General features: G+C 38.8%; 1 long non-coding RNA gene across 1 annotated transcript; it reads right to left on the reverse strand.

Moving 5' to 3' along the window:
* Nucleotides 1-1,271: 1,271 nt before the first annotated feature.
* LOC309882516 lies at nt 1,272-13,061 on the reverse strand. Its single transcript, XR_014318308.1, has 3 exons — nt 12,926-13,061; nt 9,452-9,568; nt 1,272-2,169 (listed from the first exon to the last, which is right to left on the reverse strand). It is a non-coding gene; the product is annotated as an uncharacterized lncRNA (long non-coding RNA).
* Between the last annotated feature and the right edge of the window lie 1,160 nt (nt 13,062-14,221).

A 14,221-nucleotide genomic window follows, 5' to 3' on the forward strand; every position in this document is an offset into this window, starting at 1 on the left:
AAACAAGATATGCTAATGTAGACATACAAAAACACCAACTAACATGCATTTGGCTAAAGAAAAGCTCTAACAATCTGCTGAATTATGGCTTAATTCTGCCAAGTGTCAAGTTCCCATTTGGAAGCGCCAACCCCCTTTAACTTGTCTTCACTGGCTTTTGAGGCTATAATGAATACACAGCAAGTAGTAACAGATCTGATCTTTCCTGCTTCCCACCACCACCTCCATGCCAACTGAGGTATGCCCAACAGGCGTATTGAATAAATTATATTTACTGAACTCAGACTACTCATTGAATATACATCTCCATGTTAGATACCCACCGCAGCAAGAAACAGACCCTTCAGAGAGGAGTCACCTTCTGTTATTCCTTCTCTACCCAACAGTTAGTGTTACCCCTTAAGAGACAGCAGGTTTTCATTTGTGTAAGACACAGGATTTAAAAGAAGCTAAGTTTTTAAGCAAAGAACACTGACAAAGCACATCTGAAAAAGCAGAAACAGCAAACAACTTTTTTAGCTCAGAAGTACATGAATTTAGTTAACAGAAGTGTCTTAAACACCCAGCTTTACCCTCTAGTCAGTTTGAAGTGCTACACTGCCATCCCTCAGAAATTTAGGCAGATGACCAAATATATCATATATATGCCCCTTTGAGAGTTGAAGCCAGATCCTCTTCTTTTCTAGAGTTTATCCACAATTCAGAAACAGCTAGAAGTTTATTTTCCTCTCACCTTACTTGTTTTCAATCAACTCATTTGCTCTCAAGCTAGAATAGTTCGAAGCAATTAAAATAGGTAAGTAGAATGAGGTAAAACTATCAGACACCAAACTCAGATGAATAGGCTACTGAAATAACTTTAAAGTCTGCCTTATTTATGAAAAAAAGTTCCAGAATATACTGTTCTTGACCTGTTACATATGGCAATCAAGAACATTTCAGTGCTATTACAGAGCAGGCATTCAGCCTTTCTTGTAAAGTGAGTGCCATACTTCGTTAAAGATGCACACCATCCACCGTTTAGTGGACATACAATAAAGATTTCGTCTTCTCAGAATGGACATATATAAACACTATTCACAAGTGCTTAAATCATGAGAAAACTAGGAAATGCCAGACTGTCTTTTAATTAACAGTCCAAAGTTAAGTATAGGTCAGCCCACAAAGAACTGTACACCAAGGTGTGTGCATGTCTAAGCATGTGAACATCTCTTACTGCACGTGTTCAGAACTGGAAGAACCAAATATGTTACAACATTAATTTACTTGGTTTACATCTTCAAGCACAGGAATTGTTGCACATCTTTGCATCAACAAGACTGAAGACTGATTATAATCAGGATTTTTAAACTGCTCAAAATTCCAACACATCAGATCATAATGAACTGTAGTAAATATGAAGGTACATCAATGGATCAACATGCACAGTTTGGAGAATAGACAAAACTTCACATGTAGTTGAATTTGTATATACTGAAGTACATTTGTGTTTATCACATAACACTTTCAGATTATTCAACATATATTATTGCTATTTCTACTTATTACAATACAAACTTTGTCAGAGTCAAAATTGACAGATACATACACATACATTAAAAAAAAAAAAAAAAAAAAAAATCAGTTAATGCCTTAGATTTAGGGCTCCATTGATTTCCATGAGATTACTTCAGACTTCAGTGCAAATTTCCAGGAAGCAATGTTGATGGCTTGCTTCTTCTGCAACACACAAACTCCTGGGTATTCACACAGGGAATCCATCAAATTCAATGGCATATCGCACCATCGGCAGTAAATACAGACTTCCTTCAAATCCTGTATGAAACTTGACTTGATCTGCACAGTCTGTCAGTAATACAAAGATCAATCCCTTCAAGCACAGAACACCAATAATTAAGTTGCTTACTTCATAGCTGCAGTTTGTATTTGAAGTACATCAATATCCTATTTCAACTCGTTCTGTCACAAGCACTGTCCTTCAAAGCCGAATTCTGGGCAGCATCAGCAGTTGTTTCCGTGCAAGGGTCATCTTTTTCTTCTTCCTCAGGCTGTTCTCCAGGTTTTTGGGAAGATTCCACAACTGCTGTGCTCTTACTGGTATTGCAGCCCATTTTGGTCTCAGTCAATGAAGGTTCTGTGATTTTTTGGTAGAAGTCTATAGAAGGCTCACTGCATGGAGGGAATGAAGAACAAGGAAACGAACTCCTAGCTAAATAGCTTTCCCTATTGTATTGTTAAGAGCAAGTATGTTTGGTTTCTGTGACAACACACTGATCCTGCTAATCAAGCACTGGCCAATAAAGAGCTACAGTTTAATGCAGCCAGCAAAAGACAATTTTTGCTGCCTTTCTAAAAAGACTATGAAACTGTTCTTCACTCGTATTTTTCCTAGATGAGTAACTCATGATTGCTTTGCCCAAGGAAGCCTATTTAATTTTAACTTCTAAACACCCTATAGTTTAGTTACTAGGAAACAATGCCTTGCTACACACACAAAAAAAAAAATAGTCACAGCAGCAAGTCTACATATTTTTCTAAGCATTTTCAGTATTGTAATCTATACTACTAGGTTATGTAGACACCTGACTTAAGACACTAGTCTTGAATAGAAAGCTCTGAAGTTATACAAATCCATGTGCCCAAAAACACTTAAAATATCAGCTTGAATATTAAGTCTAGTACAAAACAAAAAAAAAGCACCCCAAAAATCTCACTGAAGTAGCTGAAAGTTTTCAGCTGAAAAGCAGGAGTAAATGAATACACTCAGAACTCAAGCATGCCAAAAACAGCAGGTCTCTACCAGAAGCTAAACCAATAAGCCAACTTGCATTCTAACCCAACATTCAAACAATTTTATAATAAAAACTTACATACAATGAGCTCACAGTGACTGGCTGACTCCTATCATCCATCCACTACAAACTAAAGCCAGTAGTACCTCCACGCGCAGGTCAACTTCATTGGTGTGTTTCCCCCTATGAAACAAGTGAGTTATTTAAAAAAAAATGCAGAGATATGTTTAGCTAAAAAATCATATTGATATTTCACACAACTACATAGTAGGTAAGTGCTCAACAGTACTAGACCTTATAGCCACAAATGGAACCCCTCATTAATTGACTTGATCTTTAATAATCAGCTACTCTTAATATAACAAGCATTGGGACCACAGTTGCAGGGTTGCCGGTACACAACGAAATAGGCCCTTATTTTCTAGACCTAGAAAAAAAAACAGCAGTAAACTTCATTACTGGATGTTGATCTGCATATGCTTGCAAACAGTAATAGAGGTACATTAAGGTGAGCTGTCTTAATGTGAAGGATGTCCATATGGGGAACAGGGTACAGGTGCCTCAAACATGCTCAGCAGAAATAAAGGGAAAGTTGCTCACTGTTCCTTTGAGGCAGAGGCTAAATATATTGCATGATATTTAAGATTCCCCCCAAATTCAGGAGAATCAGACTTGTGCATCTGAAGCAAGTCCAAGCACCACCACGCAGTTTAACTGCACGACTCAGTGCTTCTCAGATGACTACTGCTGCCCAGCTACCACCAGGGACATTGCTCTCTGCTTCAAGGCTTTTGTGTTATGTTCCCTTTTACTAACGGCTGTTAGGCAAGAGGGTGTTTTGTTTTACTTTACATTTACTACCTCCCATTTTATTCAGCTAACATTAGGAACACCCACTTATCTTTACAAGCATTGATAAGCCAAGTTACAGAGCAGGAAAAAGTTATTTAAAAGAATATTATATAAACTTGTGTGCTCCTCAGGTATGATTTGCTAGTTGAATTTCTACTGTTACTCTTGGCATTTAATTGCATGTGCAGCATAGACACCAGAGCAACCATAACCTAGTCACTACACTATAGAATTTGTACCTGCCAGATTGATTTAAGCCAGAATGTCTGATAAAATGAGAGGAAGATGGAGCTATTCAGAATCTGAAGGCACGACTGTATTTTCTGGGTTTGTAGGAAAACAGGAATATAACTCTACACTTCTGTATTTCTGTATTTGAGTGCTTAATCCACATTAGTATACTTCCTCCCTTGAACATGATTACTCCCATGAAAGCAGAATAGTTATAAGGATGTAAAAGAATCGGGCAAAAACTGATTCCCAGAACTCCTTAAGTCTGCCTATGTAGGAATTAACGATTCTGGAGCATTTACTGCTCCACGTTTTCAGAACACTACCTCAAATTCCCCACTAGATGGTAGCTGAATACTACGCTGATTCTGCAGTATTACACAGCCTAGAGTAGCCCTAGGAGTTGCACCTGATTATAATTTTTAAAGGATTACTCCCAATATCTTTTAAGAAAAATAAAACCTTTCCAGAGGTGGCACTGTCTTAAATATTGACTGATTTACATTTCACAGAAGTTTTGAACCAGGAAGTGAAATCCATTAATGTCATGCCTTTGGCACCAGTGAGTCTCTTTATGTGAGCATGGGCTTCATCAAAATGGTAGATCTTGCTAAAAATGTACCTTGTATGTTCTTGTCACAGATGGCTTCATCATATATGTTTCAGAAAATAAGGGAGGGGGTACTACAGGAAGTAGGATAAAATCAGTTTAGGTGGGAGGGAAAAAACTGTCCAAATGCTCTCAGGCATGAATACCCATCACAACATGCAAGCAAACTGTAGACGCTCTCAGTTCTCAAATCATTTGTTTCCAAGGTTAGCAGCCAGAAGCCATGGACCCTAAAAGCTTTGTTAGTATGAGAACCTTAATTTTTGTACTTGAGACATGAAGTCTAAGTCTGTTGTACTGAACATAACAAGTTTAGGCCCAGACCTAGATACCATTCTGGTTACAAGAGAGAACAGAGAGCTTGGCACTGCAGCCTTTCTGAACTGAATGCACCCACCCCCCTGCGCCCTGTTAGAACCAGTAGTCTAGGTGCAGCAAGAACCCTTCTTATAGGGGCTGTACACGAAGGGGTAGTACAGACAACCCTTCAGACCAGCCTGCAGGTTGTGGCTTCATTGCCTGTAAGGAAGCTACGGTGCTTACAGACAACAAGCCTACACCATTTCAACTTCCTTGAACGGCTATACGTGCACCTTTCGCTATCACTTTTAAAAATAGTCTTCATTATTTTTTGGCAACATCTAAGTCCTTTTTCTTTCTTTTTCTTTCTCAACAGAAAGCAGGTTTGGATAAGAGGCACAAAGATAATTACACTGTCCTGCTACTTAAGTCTACTTTGGTCTCATCACAGATCAATTGGTTCAGTCTGTTCTGTTTGTGATAGTGAACAAATGCCTGTTTGCCAGCTTTTGCCATCAGAAATCTTTAGAAGATCTTGATTTAACATATTTACTTCCTTCCACTGTTAAAAGATAACATTTTCTGGAAAGCTCTTCATTACAACCCCCAAAATTAATATTGTAAAATTCCACAACAGGTTTCTTCAGAACAAGCAATCAATCATTCAGCTGAAGTACTCGTGTCCTGCTTGTAGCAGCAGGCTCAAGTTCAGTGCAATTCAGATAGCAAACGTCACATATTAGAACTGGACAATAAATGCAGAAGGTTATCTACAAGTGTTTGAAGAAGGCTTGAGGTGTATTAATTACATTTCTAACCCATTCCTCAAGTTTCTGGGCCCTCTTCAAACTGGCCGCGCATTGTTTTCACATCTGAGCAGCAGTCAACATACCGATGTGCTACAAACTTCAACAACTACACCACTGCAGCAAATTCTTGTTCCCATAGCAACACTACTAGCTTTCCATCCCATGTTTCCTTTAAAAAACTTGAAATGCGTAATAACCAGGCAAATAGGAAAGTCTACTGCACAGTAAGTTCTGAATATTGCTTCACCCCATCTATATTGGATTAATAAGCTAAAACAAAGTCTTTTTCCTTTGTCTGTCTAGTAACAAAATATTATTTATGAACTACTTTACAGAAATACCCTAAAAGCAACAAAGCAAGCTGCACATTGCAATATACTGAGCATGCTGTGCTGCCTTAAATGAGTATATTCATACTCTTTTCTTCCCATAGAAATAAAGGAGATCACCTCATTAAACTCATAAGTAATATACCTTCTCCAAGGTGGAAAGGCTGCCTAGGTAAACCTCATTTAGAAGGACATCTCAGTGCTTCTTTTAAGATGTGAGTTTATCAACAGAAGACAGCCTCCACATGCAGGTACATAATCAAGTTATTTTAGTTTTGGGGTTACCATAAGGTATGACTTCCCCACTGCTGTGCTCTGTGCTTCCTTTGCAAATAAGAAGTGTTAAAATTTCCAGTGGCACAGCACATGCTGTCACCCCTCCATTTCTTTACCAGAGATTTCTGAAATTGAATGGCTCAGCTGGAACGGTGACACTCCAGCCTTATATTAATTATGGCTCCTTAAGAGGTCTGCTGACCTCAGATAAGTACCTTTGATACATTTTGCTATAAAATTTCAGTCTTTCAACTTAATCTTTAAGATCCAAATAGCTACATAATAGACTATTTCTTCGTTTAAAATTAGTAGATAACCAGGATTAATTTAGTAAATGTTCTCAAAGGCGTTCCTACTTGCTATTAACATAAGGAGCAGATATTCAGTAGTTGGACAAGAAATGACTCCCTGGATCCCCAGCCCTCCTTGCCTCTGAGTCCTAGCTGCTGTTCTGTTGCTGTCACACACGCCCATGTTGCTGTACACCAAGAAGGAGGAACCACGACAATCTGTTCTCTTGAAAAAACACAAGCTGTGTTTGGCTGGCTAAGAAAAAAAAGTCTGTCAAGCTAGTAAATATGTTACAGTACTTGACAATTTTACCAAACTAAGTTTAAGAAATGAGCTTTTGGAATTTGAATGAGCTATGTCACTCTCTGAGCCTGTATTGTATGCTTCATGAACATCAGAAAGGGAGGTATCGTTGTAGTGGTAGATGCCAAATTCCTGCTATCTGCTAGGTGAGGGAGAGAAGCAGCACATCTGCAATGAGACATGACAGAGCTAAGGACCGGAGAGTGTAAGCTTTTTCCTCTTTCTCCAGAAGACTTAAGTCTACATAAAAAAGGACTGCCAATTTCCTGCACTAAATGGGTATCTGTCATAAGCCTGTTTCCTGTTGCACTGACAGTCTTGTTTCATAGTCTGAAATTGCCAACTCAAAATTGCATCTATTAATGATTTCACAAGTAACCAGCCAGATCACACAGCTTCCTTACACATTGAGTAGTAGGAGAACTCTTCAGGATCTTTAAATATCAGGGACAGCATTGCACCTTAAGTGCAATTTCACAAGAAAAGAAACCAGTCTCCTCTTGGCAGCTAATGAATCCTAGATAATGCACAAAGTTTTTTGAGCAATCCTGAAGCTTAGATTCATGTGCCCTAATTCCAAAATCTGCATTAGAGCAGAGAATTAACAGGCTGTTACACAGCTCAGCATTGCAGAAGTGAGAAGCTGGATATTCAAGTACTACCTCAATACCTATAATACTATGTCAAATACAAATCGTGTCAAATCAGTACCTGCAAACAGATGCAAGAACAAACACTTTAGAAGTGAATAACTGTATTTATTAGAGATGTTAACAAGGCACACACTTAGAAATTAAATCCCTTTTAATTTAGACTGTTCTAATAGTTAACTAAATGGCATAACTTCCTGTAACAATGAAGCAGAAAGCAAACATTTTAGATTAACAAACTGAAATCATGGTCTTTGTTCCAAATTACCAAGGTAAAAAAAATGCAGCATGGAGGCAGGTCTTATACTGGGGACAGAAAGTATAATCAAAAAGAAAAGAGAAAAAATACAGAGCTCAGGCTGGGAGATTCAAACTAAAGCACAGGCTGATAATGATGAGCAAGTGCTGCTTTTCCTGTAGCTCATGAAAGAGCTGGGAAGTTTCTAAGGGGCAGGGGGGTGCTGGGGTGCAAACACATGAACCCAATTATTTCAAGCCTCCAGAAGATCACAGCAGGATCTTAGAGCACAGCTTCATAACCTGGGAATTCCCATTCTGCACTCCTCTCAATGCACACAACTCTCAAGTGCCTTCCCAGTTTCCCTTCACACATAAGTATTGCTTTATCTACCTCAGAAATAAAGAGTTATTGCCCAGGCATCCACTGCTACAGTAGCAGCATTTGGGGGGTCTAGAGGCTTAGCAATCTGCACAACTAAGTGTAAAAGCCTGTTAAAATATTAGCACAAGCAAGTAACAAATTCCACAAACCTGCTGTTCAGAGCTTCTAAAATTGTTGTAATATATTTTGCATAGTACCTTATCTAGCTGAGCTTATTTGTGACTCCAGTTGTTCCATTATTTAAAATTATTAGAAGTTCACGAGCAGTAGTTATTAATATAAGCAGCCATATCAAACATACTCTTTGTAGTTTAGAGGCAGCATTCCTAAGCAGCCTGATACCCCCACCAGATGAAAGGCCCTAAGTAGGAATAAAACGTAACCTAAGCCCGTTCTATTGCAAGTTTGAGTCCAGCTGAGATCTTATACCGACTGCAAAGCTGTGAACCAAGGCTTTAAGTATGGAAATCACCTAAAGACTCATTAAAAGTAAATATCAAGATGACAAATTCACAAATTAATTCCAAGACCAATGAGTACCTTAACATTCACTTTTGTCAAGTGGGAGATTTTGTTTTGTGTTTGTAAGCTAGAGCAGCAGTATTCAACCCAATTTATTCCAAGTCAAGCAGCTTGTATATTGAAGGGGTCAACCTGTACAGCTGGAAATAAGCATGTTCAAACCCAACAATGACACTGGTTAAAAACATTAAGATACACATAGGTTAAACAGACATCAGACATTTAAAATGCTGTTGGTTCAGCACGTTCATGAAAGAGCTACAGGTTAACAGCTCATGTCAACACAATCAATACCCTTCCAAGTAGAGGGTTATTTTCTTTTATCCCTTTGTAAATAGCTGCTTAGTCTCTCCTTTCTGTTATTTAATTTATCCAATCCTATCTTCTGTCCACTGCTACCTTTTTCCTCACCAAACACTCCCCCATGCTTTGGCCAGTGTAGCTATGTTCATAGTCACCAAGCTCTGCTCTTGTTCTTCCATGCCCAGAAGCTCCAGCTGCCCATAAGAATTATGGCCACTGCTTTCGAATCCTTACAACACAATTATATACACCACTATATAGAAATAAGATTATTTAGGAGTTGAGGGTGCAAGGATCCAGAGTAGACACAGCAGAATTTTGTAACTAAGCTACTGAAAAACTGAACAGAAGTAAATTTAGAAGAATAAAGAGCAGCACAGAGTACTTCTCTGTGCCTTCTTTTATATTTGAGAGTCTGCTCAGCTCTGTGCAACAACAAATTTGATATTATCCAACTGGTGTTGTTAGTTGCTATTGACATAGTCAATATGACTATTGACATAGGCACAGTACTTATTAAATCATTCTCTTGAAGGTTAAGAACAAAACTTCTAAACACACCAGTTCCAAGCCCTGCAAGCATCCCATTCTCAACTCAGAACAAACGTTCTACGTGTGCAAGCATCTGTCTGGCAGGATATGGCCAACAGCAACGACCAGGACCAGGACCACTCGAGTCTGAAAGAGCAAAGGCAACAAGTAGGTCAGAGCACCAGACAGTACCATTTTAAAGCAATCTAAGCAAACAGTTCTTCTCTAACAGCATCTGAACATAGATCAGAAAGTTTCAAAGATAAATACCCCAAGATTACAAAACACATTTGTCTGTATCACAGGTGAAGAGCCTCCTCCCTGCTTTAAGGGACTGGTGTTCCCCTCCTCCCATTTTACACTGAGCTCTTCCCTACAATAACAGAGAGGCATCATGTTTAATTCAAGTGATTCCTATTTCCATCTTGAAACAGCCCAGTTTGGGACAGGCCTGAACTGGGGCAGGGCACAACACTACCATGCGGCAAGCAGCTGCAGCAGGGCTTTGGGGTCTAGAGCATAAGCCCCTATTTCCAACTTTGGTTTATGATCTGGAATTCAGGCTCCAGTCCTCATATAACTGACTGTTAATAGTAGCCAGCTAGTAGGAGCCAGCCTTCACAAGGAGCCAGCTACTTGGGCTAGCTAGTACTGCCAAGTCAGACCATACCACTCGGACTGCCTACCTTTACAAATTCACCGTAACACTCTGATGTAGTTAAATGCTCACCACATGGGATAATATCAAATTTGGTGGGTCACACACACTTCCCCTGGACAACAGTTACAGAATATTTTTTAAAAGGACTCAACATGGCACACAGCAAGTGGTATCTGGCTTTGATGTTACAATCACCTTGACTTGAAGACAATTGCTCACATCCCCACAGCTCAGTCTGAACTGCCAGAACTCAGTAATTGTCACTGGGATATCAAGTTCTCATTGTTTTAAAAGAAGTCTCCCTTTTTGATATGTCCATCAGAGAACTGAATAAAAAGCAAGTTTATATTCTTCAGTTAAAACCTATTCTAGAGATCACAAATTTATTTTACCTTAGTTATCAGAAGGCTTTTCTTAGTCTGCTGAAAGACTCTACACTGTCTATTCATTTCCTCTGTAACCCTTTTTCTCACTATTTAAATGACTTCATTAGCTTTTGTAATTCCCCTCCTCCCAGCTTGAGTCATAATCCTGTAGTGTGTATGCTTCTCAAAAAGAAATAAAAAAATTACATATAAGTACAGCTTTTCCCCAGCAGATTCTTATGACTCCATTAGCTATTCACGTAATTCAGCTCTGAATATGCCTTGCCTATTCAGCAATACATGCTTTTCCCTAACACAACTCACAAGTTTCTGTGCTAACCAGTAGGAAACAATTTCAGAGCTGAAAGTCACTATGGCAAATTGGAAAAACACTTTGTTAAAACACATTTCTTCAGCAGGCAGTCCCTAAAAAAACAGCCATTCTTTGGGTTGCCTGTCTTCCATTTTCCACTGAGGAAAATCATTCTAGACCAAAAGTTTAAAGCCTCTTTAAATCCAAAAAGTGCATGGACTAAAGGTAACCAATACAAAAAAACAAAAACAAAACAACAACAAAAAAAATCAACAAAACAACAACAGCAACAACAAAAAGTCTCTCCTTTAGAGTTCAAACAGTTATGTATTGATAACTTCAGTATTAGACCCTATACTTTCATTTTGCTTTAAGGGACAGGATTAAATGCACCCCCCCCCCCAGAAAAAAAAAAAAAAAAAAAAAAAAAAAAAAGCAGTTTGCAGAATTAGGAGCAATTCACCCACATCTAATCATTCTTACAGGAGTCAAGCCTTGAGGCAAAAGAATGCTATCAAGTGTAACGACAAACATGTTCTTACTGCTGTTTGCCATACTTATTGGACATAATAAACTTGATATGCTGGAGGCTATAATTAATCTCCACTAAGTGAACACTCCTCTTATGATGATTTGTCTACTGAGCTGTCAAAGAACAATTAAGGCTTTGATAAGTAAATAAATTAGTTCATTACAGTCCCTCTTCTTCTTTAAATGAGCTCATAGATTATTATGTGGCTCTCCTTACTTCAGTCATCAGCAGCTACAATTCTTGGACCCAAAAGCTAACACAGACACTCCTTTTCAAACTTCTACACTCAACTTTCTCCATTACTTCCACTAACTTCAATTTCATGTTGTGTTTAAAAAGAGTTTGCAATTTTTAGTGCTAAGAACTAGGTTTTAAAATGATTGAGGCTAGACAGTAACAATATTATTTACCTTCTGTTGCTAGACCTCAGAGCAATGCTTACATCTCACAAGAACGTGCACAAAAGTAAAGTTGCAGTGCCCTCTTGTGAGCAGTCAAATCTCATTTTTGCAGAAGTACTTTCAGCAGTGATAGGGTGAGGGGGGTGCAGCATTAATGCTACAAACTGAGCCAAAGTAGAAGCATTATACTTTTTAACTGGTTACCTACATATAGACACACACAGAGTTCTCCTGCTTCTAGCATACCTGAAACCAATGAAGATATTTGTATAAAAAGTTAAATAATATTTAAAATCAATTGAACTTAAGAAACAGGGGAATAGATTCATTCATTTATCCCTTCAAAACTTTGAAATATGAAAAATCGATACCAATTGCTTCAAGCTGCTATTACTGGCCACAATCTTGTTTTATTAAATACCATTAAAAAAAAAAAAAAAAAAAAAAAAAAAACACTAGCATGTACACACACATATGCAAGAAGCTTTCCCTACAATTTAAGCATTAGGTAACAAGTGATGAGGTGCTGGAGGTTACAGCAACTATTGTTGGAAGTTTAAAACAAAAAGGGAGGGAGGATGTTCTAATAAGTAGTGAAAAAGCAATAAAGCAGTTGAACAAACAAGCCAGTACAGCCAAATGCAATCCTAATTCCTAGATGGCTGTGAGGAAAGCATCAGGAGATGTCAATTAAAGTCTGTGCAGATAAAGGAAGGCTACTCAGATAGAACAGACAGTTAGAAGTTCCCAAAAGTCAGCGCTCTGTCATCACAAAATCCAATTTTTATTATACATCTTTAGGAAATACAAGTACAAATATCTGGATATTTGCTTTAGTTTTGTGGCATCAGTCACAAACTAGACCAGTGACAGAAAGCTCAGAAACAGTACCTCACAAGTGCTATCACCTAGGATCCACACATTAGAATTAACTTTCTGAAATGCAGCAGTCTTTGCCAATATGTATTTTGTTAGAAAATGCAAATTTTGTTTCTTGTGCACAGAGCTGGTTTCCTATGCACAGTAATAGTCAACAATTCAATGAAGACAATCACTGCTATGTTTAACCTCCACAATGTTTCCCTACAGTCTCCCGAGGTAATGTTTTAAAAGACCTTTAAGCTTAATTTTGCCATATTCTTGCACTTCATGACTAGTAGTTTCACAGAAATTAAGCTTAGCATGAGAAACACAAGCCAAAACATTCAAAAGTTCTTAAAAGTTCATCTTACCACATCAAGTAATCACTTCTAAGCTGATATTAAATATTTGATTTCAGCCCAGAGAGTCAAGGTCCAAAGGAGCTTCGTTTGTTCAGGCACAGATCCAAAGAATCATTTTAACTGAATTTAGGTGCACGGGTCCAAATTGCTGCAAAACCCCAGTGAAACGAAAGCACTCTTCAGCGACTTCCTAAAACCTCTGGCAGACAGCCACATCTCTGTTCTACCTTCAGCTCCCCAGTTGAGGGTTTCAGCACTGCAGATGGGGAGAGCTGCTGCTGCCTGCTTGCATTGCTCTTACAGCACGCTGGGATCACTAGGGATTGACGAAATCCCTGGGACCAAATGACTGCTGAATCCCACACAGCCTACCCTGAATTTGTCCTCAAGCAAAGAGATGTAAAACTTTCTGTTTGCAAGCTGCACCCTCCCTTACTTGTTCCATACTTAAAATTGCAGGGCAGGCTGAGCAGAGCCACTGCTGCTTTGCACTACATGAACCAACGCGGTCTCTGGTCTAGACAGGATGATTTCTGCAGGGTGTATGTTTCGGGTGCTCAACTGCACAACTCACAGAAATCAGTGACGTTAGCAGCTACTCCCTGATACCTCAATAGCTCACAGGATGATGATTTGTCTTGTGACAAGCTAAATGGAAACAATGAAGTTCACACAGTACCAAATTTATTTTACAGGTAACTTGAACACCAAATCTTGTGTCTAACATATACCAGGCCAAGTTCACTTAAAAGATACAATGCATACACCAAAAAGAAAAAAGTCCAAAGTTAAAAGTTGTCTAAGACCAGGTGAGTTTCACCCCAAGGTTACAAATACAGAACTACAGAGAACACATTCTCACTTTCAGTTTCGTGATTACTTCAGTATTACCTCAGAGCAAGTTTGAGGATGACTTACCCAAAGTCAACACTGACAAGAGACTGAATTACCGCTTCATCGTCAGTTTTACCAAAAAACCTATGATAAGCCACATTCCTGTTGTCAGGCAGCAGAACAATTGGCTTGGCATGTTACATCATCTGGATTTATAAAACAGATGCCTGAATATGTTGAAGATTGCACAGGAGGTTTCTGAATATGTTCTAGGGATCTGAGGTTAGAAAGCAAGCTTCGAGAAAGGAAGCTCCTGCCAGTCCCCCAGGCTGTCCAGGTCTCTCAGTGGCAGCCCTGTCTTTGAGCAATGCAGCCTGTCCTTCTCACTTCAGCATCTTCCAACACAGGTGTTAAACACAACTAGTTCCACCATGGATCCCTGGAGTATTTTATTCATTACCAGCATTTGCG

The sequence above is a fragment of the Aythya marila genome (genome assembly GCF_965140915.1).
Source record: "Aythya marila genome assembly, chromosome: 12".
NCBI classification, from domain to species: domain Eukaryota; kingdom Metazoa; phylum Chordata; class Aves; order Anseriformes; family Anatidae; genus Aythya; species Aythya marila.